A 12,554-nucleotide genomic window follows, 5' to 3' on the forward strand; every position below is an offset into this window, starting at 1 on the left:
TATACATGGAATCATTATCCTTTAAAGTTCCGACTACATCATCGGCATATGCTAATACCTTATATTCCTTTTTAGTTGAAGGAACTGTTATTCCTCGCACAGCATGTGTATTGTTGACTTGTAAGAATGGTTCAAGAACCAATGCAAAAAGCAGTGGACTGAGAGGGCAACCTTGCTTGACTCCTTTTTGAATTTTTACTGGGTCTGACAGGAACCCATTAACTAGGAGGCTAGTAGTTGAATTGGAATAGGCTCCTTGGATAACAGATAGCAATTTTTTACCTACACCAATTTGCTGGAGGATGTGGAATAGAAAGGGAATCCGGACATTATCGAATGATTGAGTAAGGTCTACTGATAGCACTGCCATCGACTGCTTTTTCGTGTTAACTAAGCGGATTAAATCACGTAGCAGATCTCTTCAGTGTGAGCCAGACCTAGGAGAGATACCAAAGTGACAATTGACATTTATGTCTTTAGGGGCGAAGCAAGATGCTTTTCATATTCTCCGCTATCTGTTGCGGTTACAATGAGGGTAGAATTTATGAGCAGTTTGCTCGCCCTGGATGGGCATGGAGATTATGCGTCGCTGCAGGAAGTTAGAATGACTTTTGGTCTTTTATATTTGAATATATCCGTAGCCTCGTATGCTACAGCTTTCTGCACTAGATCATTGGGGTATGGACGTCTTTAGGAAGAACTAAGTTGCTAAAGATTGTAGGAAGGAGACAATATAAGGAATATTTGTATCTCTATGAAGTTGATTGTTTCTAACATACCACGGGGGGTTCAGAATCCTTCTCAAGCACTTGTTCTGTACTCGCTGTATTTTAATAATGTTAATATTATAGGTGTGGCTTCAGGCTGGAGAGGCATAGGTGATTATAGTTCGAATCGTCATCTGGTATAGCTGCAATTTGATTATGTTACTTAGCTTGCTATTTCTATTTATTAGCGGATAGATCTGAACGATGGCTTTAGATGCCTTTGCGCACGTAGACTTGATGTGTTGGTTGAAAGTTAGCTTTTTGTCGAGCATTACACCCAGGTATTTTGTTTCTGTCTACCAGGGAATTTTAGTATTGAATAGTAATACTTCTCCTGCAGGAGATATTGGCCTTTTCGAGAAAAGAATGGCTGAGCTTTTTTGGAGGTTGACTTCCCAACTCCATTTGGAGAACTAACCTTCCAGCTTTAGAAGGTTTTCTTGAAGCTTTTTAATGAAATGTGGTCGGAGAGATCTGGTTAGTATTTCTGTATCGTCTACATACAGGGCCAAGATGGAAGACATCGGATTGTGCGGGATGTGGGATATGTATGTAGAAAACAACAATGGAGCCAGTAGGGATCCCTGCGGCACTCCAGCCGAGATATGGCGCTGGGATCAAGTAGAACCATTGATTTTGACTTGTATTAATCTATTCTGAAGATATGATCGGATTAGATGAACCATTTTTAGTAATATACCGGCTGACATAAGTTTGTGTAGCAGTCCGGAATGCCATATTTTGTCAAATGCTTTGGATAGGTCTAGAAAAACAGCTCCTGTACATTGGCGCCAGTTAAAGCTGGTGGTGATATATTCCACAATTCAATGGATTTGTAAGGTGGTGCTGCCGAAAGCCGAACTGCTCTTTAGAAATGATGTCTAATTCGTTTACAAAGGCTTGAAGTCGAAAGAGGATGACCTTCTTCGCAACTTTACCCAGGTTGGAGATGAGACTGATTGGACAATAATTGTGGGGGAGGTGCGGGTCCTTTCCTTGTTTATGAATTGGGATTACATCAGCCTGTTTCCAGATGGAAGGAAAATAGTGAAACCTTAAGATGGCATTAATGATTATAGTCAAGTGCACTACAGCTTTAAAGGGCAGTAATTTTATCAGCCTATTTGAGATACCGTCTGTCCAGGAGCTTTATTGTTCTTTAGTTTTTTAATAATATCATATATTTCAACAGGTGATGTGGGTGCAATATGATCAGCACTGGTATCTGAGAATTTTAATACGTGTCTGACCTGTCTGTGGATTTTATATAAGGGGTTGAAATCTAAGTTGTCATATGAAGGTTTGCACTGCTTCTCTAGATTCTTTACTATATCTTCTGCCTTGTCTACATCTGTGTGAACTAGGCCCTAGTTAGAGATTATGCGGGGGGGATCTGTTTTTATTTCTGATGTTTCTCAATAATCCCCAGATAGAGTGATCAATAGGTGAGATAGAGGCTACCTTTTCATCCTAAACTTGCTTTCTATGAGTTTTAAGTGCATCTTTCACTGTCCCGTTCAATCTATTAAGAACTGTTTTGTCCTGAGGTGCGCGAGTCTTACGAAATCACTTCCTAGCTCTGTTCTTCTCTCTGATCAGATCCATTATATCCTTCGGCAAACGACCAGGCTTGGGGACAGATTTGTAGAAGGTGGCAACCGTTATAGCGGAATTAATTTGTTGATTGAGGCTAGTCACCGCAGATTCCACATCTTCTTCTGTGCATATGTGAGGAACAGGTCCAATTTGATCCCTAAGTGCTTTAGACAATCTGTCCCACATTATGCATGCGTGAGAGCGGGGGAAACAGGTATTCTAGTTCTCCCAGTTGTAGTGGAATTGGGTTGTGATCTGATGACATCTCGTTTAGTGATTTAAGACTGTACTGAAGTTTAATGCCAAACGTACTGAGATGAGTTGGTTCGGTAGGTCCAGCCACAATAGCATAGCATGATCCTATGTAGGTAGAAAGGATGTAGCCATTCTTGTTGGTGGTTCTACAATTCCAAGCAGGTAGTTTGGAGTTTAAATCCCCAGCAATAATTATGGGTACCCTAACTCCTAAAATGGCATTTAGATCAGTGTGCAGCAGAGTTTTTAAAGTTAGATTGTAAGCTGAATATATTTTCAATCTTCCGGCAAAGCTGGTGAAAACTTCCACTCGTGTAATTTCAAGTCAAGGTTAGTGGTTGGTGGGTTGTTCACAAAATGGTGCTCAATATAATTTTTAATGAAGATGGCAGTGCCACCGACTCTGTAGTTGGATCTGTCATTTCTGTAAATGAGATAACCCCGTATTTTGGGGCTGCTGTCTGAGGGACTAAGATGTGTTTCACTGATTAGTATATTATCTGGTTGGTATCTGTGGGTGAAATCTTGTACCTCCAGAATTTTGTTACTTAAGCCGTTTGCATTCCATGCAATGATCTGAAGAGCAGTTGGAATGAGTTTGTTTTTATTCATTTATGATTGCTGTGAGAATGGCCTGTGTCTCCCGTAGAAATCTTATCATGTAGCATGTTAGCTAGAGAGGCCGTAATAACTGCTGTCAGATTAGTAGGTGCTGTTGGTTGATTTTGTTCTGATGTTGGTTTGTTTGTGTGGGCCACATCTGCATAACTTCTTGTTTGCCTTTGGCTTCCACTGTCTTTGAATGTCACCGACTGTTGCTTCCGAGTTTCAGGCTGTGGAGCGTGGGCCCTCAGGTGTTCTTTTACTAGAGGAAGAGGGCGGTTTAGCTGTCTCCATCCGTCTGTTCTTTGGGTGCTGAGTACATCCCTTGTAGTTGGCTGGATGAAGACCACCACAGTTGGCACATTTAGCCGAGGTAGTTTTTGGCTTTGTGCAGGTGTTCGTGCGGTGGTTCTTAGCATATTTCAGGTATTTGTACTCTGCCTTGCAGAGCCTTTGATCATGGCCAAATTTTTGGCATCTATGGCATTGACCAGTAGATGCTCTTTCACGGAGTGGCTCTGGGGTGATCCGGAGTCCACAGACTGATGTTAAATCTTAGATATTCTTATAGGCTTTGTGGATTTCAACTAAGACCAGAGGCATAGGGGTTTTGTCTGCTCTAGGTCTGCCTCAATTTCATCTGTAGTTATATCCTCCGTGACACCCCGCAGTACCACCTTCAGATTTTTCTAGAGAACCAAGAGAATAGGTGTGGTATTGAATATTGCTAGAGTCTAACACTTTGGTTAGTTTCCTGTAGTCTGTCACAGTAGCCGGCTGAATTTTTATACCATCATCCGTGTTCTTGGACGAGAGATACTGTATCTGTGTGTTTATCATGGTGGACCTTAAATGTGTCCATCTTTTCTTTTCCCGGAGTACTCTTGGTGGAACCCTCTCTTTCGTGGCTGTCGAGGGATTGGAACTGGGAGTATCCTCTTCCATATCAAAATCTATGGGCGGTACTGTGTCAGCGGTTTTGCGCTTCTTGTGCACACGTACATCTTAAAAGTTTGGGGGGGGGAGACTGCAACTGAGTAATGAGCTCTTCACTTGTATCGTCCGAGTTATCTTCTGTGACTGCAGAGGGTGGGAATGAGTCAAAAAACTTAACTTTTCCCAGTTAGCCATCACTCAGCAGTTTTCCCAATCTAAGGAATTCTTTATAAACCTCCTCGAAAATGGTCTCATTTAGAGGTTTTGCCATGGTAATGAAGCATTCCAGCAAATTACAATAATCCTGTGGATTGGATCCACTAGCAAGTACGGTATGTAATTTAGTATGCCCTGTGATTAGGCTTAGAAGATGATTTCCGATGGAACTAAAGATTTGGAAATTAAAGTATTTACTCACCTGCAACTTACTTTTCGTGATCAAAATGCTTGATCAGCATATGTGAACATAATACTCGTCAATAAAGCATAAATCGCTAAAAACATTATCAATCAGATTCGCAATTCACCATCAATAATACATGAAATTAATACGCGAGCCACAATCTTGCCCTCCCACTCAAATTTTTCACTCCAGATACCAAGGTCCTTTATAAGGACTGGCTTAAAGGGGCGAAGCAAGAATGCTTTTTATCTTCCCCGTTATCTGTAGAAGACAGTGTAGGGATAATGTGTTATTGAGCTATTAAAGCTTTGATCATGGCAGGAGGGTAACAGCAATAGCCGAGCCTCAGTTAGAACTTCATTATCTATCCATTACCATCCAAGGGATAATCATTTATACCAAGGTTGAAGTCATGCAGAAATCATATATATCTCATGTACAAGTAGACAAAAGGTGCTTGACCTTCTTAATAAAAATCTCTGGAATAGAGAAATATGCAGAAAGTTTTTTACTTTGGGTGTAATATACGTTAAAAATACCAAGAAATTTTATATACTTGGTTTTAATCCTTTTCCCAAGTAATCAAAACAAAGTTCTGGGCTTAAAATTAGCCAAGTTAGCGGATCTTGGGCGTGGACAGCAGTTTATCTAGGGTTTTTCATCCTGCAAGCAGGCAAACCGGACCCATGAACACACAACCTACAGTCATAGGATACAGTACATCAAGGAAGGCAACGGGAAGCCACCTTGCTCATAGTCATATCCCTAGATGGTGGCGTATATATAGCTGCCCCTAAACAGCCGAAAGGGATTAACCTCAACAACAACAACAACAACATTGTGTGTGTGTGTTGTTATAATATAATATAATATATAATATATAGCAAAGATGTATAATGAAATAATAAATAAATACTTTTTTAAATAATGTATTTTGATTTAATTAATTCACTTCTATTTTTTCGTTATATGACAAGCAGCAATTTTTTTTGTTGTTGTTGTTAAGTTTATTGTAACTGTAATAAGTAATTTTTTTCCTCCTAGAGAATACACACGTTTTTCTTTATTTTAATAAATTAATTTCAAGTAATTTTAAATTACTTTATTTTTTTCCACTTACAGTTTTAATTAAATAATAGTATACGACATTGAGAAAACATGTACAATTAAGATAATTATCAACATTCGAAGAATAAAGATAATAATTATTTTATGAAAAATGGTATTTGTAAAGTTATTTAAATATATTCTTAAACTAAACTGAAATGTCCTCTCACAAAGAGTTTGAAACTGGAAGCCATTAAAATAGGATAGAGCCTCAGCACGCACGCACACACACACACACACACACACACACACACACACAAAATGTAAATAATTTGATAATTGCAAAAGTGCTCACGAAGACTGTCTTTTCTTTCAGATAGATTTAATTTACAAACATCGTTTCTGCTCTCCAATCAGCACTCCTTAGATTCCCACCGCTGAGAATGTCTTTAGTGGCAGACAATTTTCATTGTCTGGTATTAGTTCACCACCCGGTTTTTTGAAGGCTTAAACTGGCAAGAAAAAAAAATTTCCACGTTTGGGTTTCCATACAGCTGCATTTCCAGATTACTTAATCCATAGCCCATCTATGATGGTAATGCTAATATACAGCAGGTTAACAACCTTTTGTGAGTGGCATTTACATTATATAATAATAATAATAATAATAATAATAATAATAATAATAATAATAATAATAATAATAATAATAATCCGCTAACGCTTTTTATTCTTCAAAGCAGAATTACAATCTTCACTCTTAGTCAATCAGACAAAGCTGATCCAAACTATCAGTTATATTAATCTGCATCCGGTGAAAAGAGTACGGCAGACATCTGCCGCCATTTCTTGGTTCCTCACGTAATAGATCATTGTTCTTCTACTAGAATCAAACTTAGAATGGTCTTTCATCGAGCGCCAGGTGCCAAACTTCATTTTCACAGAGCAACATAGGCCTCGGCGTTTACATTATTATTTTTTTTTTTTAAAGTACATTGGCGGATTTAAAAACAAGCATTATTAACTATCTCTCAGAATTTAACGAAGTTTACGAGAAAAATATAAATACTCTTTAAATTCACTAACTTCTTTTATTACCTTATTGGGAGTAGCTGGGCTGTTTTAGCCCTGTCAAACTCTTTTTAGACTGAGAGGCAGTTCAAACTCCACTGGCAGTCAATCAAAAACAGCTAGCCAAAGACTATCGCATGTTATACACATCAACCAGTGAAGAAAGGCGGCTGACAAGTGTAGCCATCTCGTGGTCCTTTACACGCCTAATACTATATTTACTCTCTGAAATAGTAAATTCACGTAATAATATGATAGACATCTAGAAAATCGACTACAGTCGAGTTTCTAAAGTAAAATTTTCTACTGCTACTAGTTTTTACTGTGCAATCGACTTTCTACTGTAGAAAATAAATTTTCTAGCGCCACTTGCCAATGCCAGAGATCAATTAACTTTGGAACCTGTCGAAAAAAGGCTTCAAAAAAGTAACACGATTCTCTCTCTCTCTCTCTCTCTCTCTCTCTCTCTCTCTCTCTCTCTCTCTCTGAATTCAGAGAACACGCTTAAAATTTTGAACAAACCTTTCTTTTCCTTAACGTTTCCAGCGAAACGTCACGAGCTGTTTCCTTTTCGATATCTGATATCTGTATAATCATCCTAGTGGTGATTCGACGATCACAAATGACGAACTTACGAGCTTTCAACACACTGTCATCGATCGGAACCGAGTCAGGTCTTTCTGGTTGCGGATTGTCTTGTATTGAATCCCTGCTATATCGAAATCGTATGAACCATTCAAAGACTCGTGCAAGTGATAGACAGTGATAATCGTAAATCGCTTTAACATCTTTAAATGTTTGTCAGGCTGATTTTCTCAGTTTAAAATAAACTTTTGCCACCACTGCTTGCTCCATTTTCGAATTTTCGACATGTGGCACCAACACCGTCTCGCTCAAACAGCATCTTCGCAAGAACTAATGAAATCTTTTGCATGGTGTGTTCCCAGAGTCAAGTGAGGCAGCCCAGAAGATCTGCTGTGGATCTTGATTGACAAAATCCCATATGAGAGTTAAATGATTAGTTGATAAGCCAATTGTTTGAAGGCAAACAATTATAAACTTTTTTTAATTGCCTTCAGTATATGGGTTTGCTTATATGCTGTAGGATGGATGGAAGATGAGTATAAACATAGTGTTTAGTTGATAAAGAACAGGTGCTAGTTCAGGAATACATCTGTTGTGTACAATTGATGAAATTCACTCAGAACCAGAAACCTTTTTTGATATCCAGGTTTGTCAAGTTTCCTTCTGATATCTTTCTGGGAAAAGGTCACAGGAGGAATGCGATGCAATACTCTAGGTAAAGAAGGCGATTTGCCTATGCTATTTATTCTGGAGTTAGATGAGAAGAATAATGCAAGAGGATCAGCTTTAATTTTACGTGAAGTTGCAATACTACACTTTGGGTGATTGACAGGTGGAAGCACAGATAGATATGTTGCACCCACAGCGTTTGACCAGAGAGCACAAATTTGCGGGCTTCAGTGTAGGCTGTGAATAAAGCTAAAGTTTTTTTCCCATGCCACTTACGATAAGTTTTGTAGCTCGGTGTAAGTGGATTTTATATTCCTCAAACTAATAATTCCTGAAAGTTTGAGAAACTTTTTGTAAGCCTTTCTTCCGCCTATTCCCGAATTAGTCGATCTCTTCTAAGCGGATTTTTTTTTCCCCTTAAACGTAAGAAAATCGACTGTAGAACCCACACACTATTTCAGAAAATTAACATATTCTGTTAAGGTGTGGAAAGGCGAGATGGCGGCACGTATCAGTCATTTTTTTTATCGGATGCTGCTTATACTTAGTGATAATGTTGGGTCAGCTATCTCTGATTGTCTACCGGTGGAGATTGAACTGTTTCCTGTCTCCAAATGATAGATTAGGGGGAATCGGCTTCGCCTACTTCCTATCGGAGAACAAAAGGCGTTAGCTGATTTTTTTATATTATTTTTCAAATATTTTATATGTTTATTATTGAAAAATTTAAACAACGTACTACATTTTATTGCATATTCAATCCTATAATACTGATATTAATTACCGGTAATTTTTAATTACCCGGTAAATTTTAATAGCAAAAATCAATGCAAAAAAAAAAATGTTCTGACATTATTTGTTTTAACTTTAAACAAATTCGATATAAGAATAAAATAATATTGTTTACAGTTTTAGATCAATCTAACTTTTGGAAAATGAAGAAGCGGTCAGTTTGTCCTGTGAAAGATTCTGTGTAAGTGCTTCATTTGTTATTTAAACCCACCTTACTGTTCTCCCCATCTTTCACCACTTTTTTTTATTATTTTTCTTTCTATTTTTTTATTTATTTTTTTATTTTTTTAATCCACTGGTAGTCAATCAGAGATGGGTTCCAGATTATCACTAAATATAACGGCGTCCGAAGAAGAGAGGTGGTGACATCTCGCGGTCGATAATCCTAACACTATAGCGTTCCAGATAAAGTTCGAAGGTGATTTTGTCTTGGTCATCTCTGTAAAATGGAAGAAATGATGCCAGGAGGTCAGTTTTATCCTCAGATGACGTTGCAGAATTACTATATTGTTGTGTATTAAAGAAAGACAGGAGCACAGATGAGCCAAAATCACACTAATGTTCATATTATTTTTTACCTTTAAATTTTGAAAGCTTCAGTTTTGTTCTACATTAATTGAGACGTATGTCATCGAGAGATGACATGACAGCGCCATCTTATGTATGTTCGGAAATTTTATTTACCAGTAATGACATATGCGAGAGACGCGGACAGAGTTTTTTTTTTTTTTTTTTTGAGACTTATCTAATATGTTTGAATATAACCTAATAATCATGATTACGTGACAACTTCAAGGACTCATCAAAAGAGGGCATTTATCCATCTACAGACGATGCCACTATTGATCATAATCATATAATCATAAACTATTTATCATAATCTAATACTACAAATAGTTAAATAACATTCAATTTAGTTTATTATATGTGGACAGTATTTCATAAAATAATAAGTTTAATTCATATTAGCAAACACTTTTTTTATTAATAAAAATTAATAAATAAAACAGGGTTCAAAGAACAGATAAAGAACAAATTTAATGAACACATTCATTGAAAATAAAATATGCTAGACGTGTCGGATCCTTTAAATATGACCTCAGAGCTGTACCACCCAATCCTAAATATTCAATGATGGGACCTCTCTTCAGATTTCTTCAGCATGCTGTTCCAAGTCGCCTTCAGTATTTTCTTGATAGTGCCTAAATGTTTATGTTAGGATTTCGTATGCAGCCAATTTTCGTCCATCCTTTTTTTTTTTTTTTTTTTTTGCCATTCCTCTGAAGCAGAGGAATAGCTACATCCCTCTAAAGTTAAATATTTTATGTCTATAGGTACCTGTGTTCATGAGGCTGATTTTCCTGTTTTGAAGGATGAAAAACTGAGTTTCTGTATAAGGAAATAAAATTCTCTATCTCTGAATGATGCTGGCTAACTCACTTTTAAGATTTCGCGTAAGAGATGGGACTCAATTCGAGGTCTTTCCAACTTATTAACTAGTGTATATTAGGCCTCCATATGTATAGACTACAGGGGTCAACAAATTATGCAAAATCTTATTCCACACAAAAAATATACTAGCCCAAGACCGAATAATGTTATGTCCCAGTTAGTAAATAGGAGTTCCATAAAGGTGATTATTGGTGCAGTTGTGGAAAGAAAAATAATTAAGTACCAAGCATGGAAAGAACAGTAAAACAGCATTAATGTTTTGGAAAATATACCTTTTTAAATATTGTAAAAAGATTTATTCAAATAAATGTGTTTTCAACTATCTTTTGTTTTACCTTCCAAAATTTCAAATATGGCTATGTCGTTGTAATCATACATACAATTTAGGTTAGGATTTCGTATGCAGCCAATTTTTTAGATAAATTGTTCTTCCTGTTTTATGAACAAATGCAAAGAATTTTTTTTTAGAATGTCCCTTTCATACACTCAGCTATATTATCTTAGATAAACTAGCTAATAATCTCTTCTGCATAGAAACTGACAATCTAACAAATAAATGTTGACAGTATTTTTGTGAAAATTAATTCCACTAATCTCCCTAAAGTAATTCGTCTATTCGAATTACAGATGGTCCTGAAGCAATAGGTATAAATTTATTTTAACAAAGGTTGCATAATATCAAAACCACCAGCAAATGTATTTCTTTTCAAACATATGTAGTATTTAATTGTTCATGAAAAATGGCCTTTTCAGAACCAACTTTTATTCCCAACGGTCTTTCCTTTTTTTATTTCCCCCTTCTAAAACAAAGTGCGAGACATTCTTTTTGGCGCCAGCTGAATATTTAAGATAATTATAAGAATGACATTGCTTTAACTGCTTGTTACTCAGAGAGTTTAGGAGATACGAGGTGCTACCCCAAACGTTCGGAGAAATTGAATAACACGCCTTACCCGGTTGTAGTACAGTCTTCCGCAGCTATAAGAGACGTGCAGTACGCTTTGTGAATCGGTATGCCAACAGCTAGCGAGCTGGGAGGCTGTGTTCTTGGGTTACGTGCGTTTTTGTAACGGCGTGTTTTAGTGATTCGGCGATTTTCTTCTCCAGATGAAATGGCGGATTTTAAGGAGCGAAGAATCTTCATTAAATTTTGCTTCAACGTTTGGGATAGTAATGCTGAAAGGCCGTAAAAAGCGCGCCAAATGGGAAGCAATTTCAAGTCAATGTTGATCGTTTTTTTTTTTTTTTTTTTTTTGAAGGGAGGGCATCCAAGCATTTCCCACAGGGAAATTCCCTGTGGGGCAATGCTTGGATCCCCCCCCCGGTCAAACTGTCACCTGCCAGTTTTTACTGTGAGATTCTGAAGCGTCTTAGGGAGAGCATTCGGCGCAAAAGTCCAGACAAGTGGAAGATTAACGACGGGGGGGGGGGGGGATGCACACACCACTAGCTGTATGCATCAAGGTGTTCGACAGTACCGCTTCCAAAAACACGACAGCCATTCCTCTATTTCCCCCTATTCGCCTGACCTCTGCCGCTGCGAGTTGTTTTCTGTCCTCAGGATCAAGTTACGGCTGAAAGGACGTCGTTTTATGCGATTGAAGAGATCCAACCAGAATCGTATGAGAAACTGAACACAGTCACATTTGAGGACGACCAAAGATGCATTAAATCATAGAAAACCCACTGGGATTTCTTATACTTCGAAGGGGACGGTGGAAAACTAGAAGCTAGGACTAGTCACTTTTTTTTTTTTTATCATCAAATTCTCCCAACTTTTGGGTAGCACCTCGTACACAGCAATTTGTTTCATAACTATTTATTTCAACTCGTAATAGGGGAATCTCGGATCGGGGAGCAGTGCAGCTCAGTGTACTGTAAATGACATGATACATTTTTATAAATTGTGTCATGTGTAAAGATTTGTGTTGTGTTTACTATAGGGGGAAAAACAGTGCATAAAATAAGCATACGTTGTGTGAAATATTTTGATTTCTAAGTCATGATACACAGTAGAGAAAATTTAGAACAAACAGTAAATATCTTAAAACTCTTACATATGCGATTCTTTGATTGAAAAAGTAATGCGCTATCCACCAAGCATAATGAGGCAAGATTAACAAAAGGAAATTGATTCTGGCATTGATTTTTCCCCATTAGATAAAATACTTATGAGCAATAAATGATTACATCGATTTCGCCCACCCAATCGACCTTTTCACCCGATGATTAAAACATAACATACATTACAAAGTGAAAGTTTGTAAAGTGTGAAAGTTGAAAGTTATGTGAAAGTTTCTGAATCCACAAACAAACTGTACCATCATTACTTTCAATTGTGGATGGTTGATTCAACCACATACAGATTAGCCGAACAT

The sequence above is a fragment of the Typopeltis vanoorti genome, chromosome 3, assembly GCF_054136105.1.
Source record: "Typopeltis vanoorti isolate ZY-2024b chromosome 3, IOZ_Tvanoo_1.0, whole genome shotgun sequence".
Lineage (NCBI taxonomy): Eukaryota > Metazoa > Arthropoda > Arachnida > Uropygi > Thelyphonidae > Typopeltis > Typopeltis vanoorti.